At 40.7% G+C, this 595-nt stretch overlaps 1 non-coding gene across 1 annotated transcript; it reads left to right on the top strand.

The window, feature by feature from the left end:
* The first annotated feature begins 240 nt into the window (after positions 1 to 240).
* On the top strand, positions 241 to 344 carry LOC127212521 (U6 spliceosomal RNA). Its single transcript, XR_007833564.1, has one exon. It is a non-coding gene; the product is annotated as a U6 spliceosomal RNA (small nuclear RNA).
* The last annotated feature ends 251 nt before the right edge of the window (positions 345 to 595 follow it).

Genomic DNA, 595 nt, shown 5'->3' with positions numbered 1-595 from the left:
TTGAGAAATTTTCAAAGATAAATTTCAACTTGCTTAAGATTTTTTTTCCTTAATAGCATTTCTAAGGCAATGCTTTTCATCATGGAAATTTGGGGGATTTCTGGATGCCTGTGTATCGAATATATGTGTGCAGAGGACCCAATATCCTGCTGAAAATACAGGTTTGGCCCTGCAGGTTTGGTGGTGGTTGTGGTGGTGGTGGGGTGTTTGACAAACTGCATTTTTAAGAACCCTCCACTAGTGCTCGCCTTGGCAGCACATATACTAACATTGGGACAATACAGAGATCAGCATGGCCCCTGCACGAGGATGTCACGCAAATTTGTGAAGTGTTCCATATTAGAAGAAGAAGAAGAAGAAGAAGAAGAAGAAGAAGAAGAAGAAGAAGAAGAAGAAGAAGAAGAGAAAGAAAGAGAAGAAGAAGAAGAAGAAGAAGAAGAAGAAGAAGAAGAAGAAGAAGAAGAAGAAGAAGAACCCTCCACTAATTTCCATACTGCTAGTCCAGGGTACATTTTGACAAGAAGCCTCTAGAACTCAATACAGTGTCAGAGACTCTTCTGAGAACCTGGTGAGAGCTATGGAGCCATTTTGCAGT

The sequence above is a fragment of the Acomys russatus genome, chromosome 30 (genome assembly GCF_903995435.1).
Source record: "Acomys russatus chromosome 30, mAcoRus1.1, whole genome shotgun sequence".
Classification (NCBI taxonomy): Eukaryota; Metazoa; Chordata; class Mammalia; order Rodentia; family Muridae; genus Acomys; species Acomys russatus.
The sequence above is the reverse complement of the archived record's forward strand: the minus strand, read 5'-3'. Positions and strand labels throughout refer to the sequence as shown.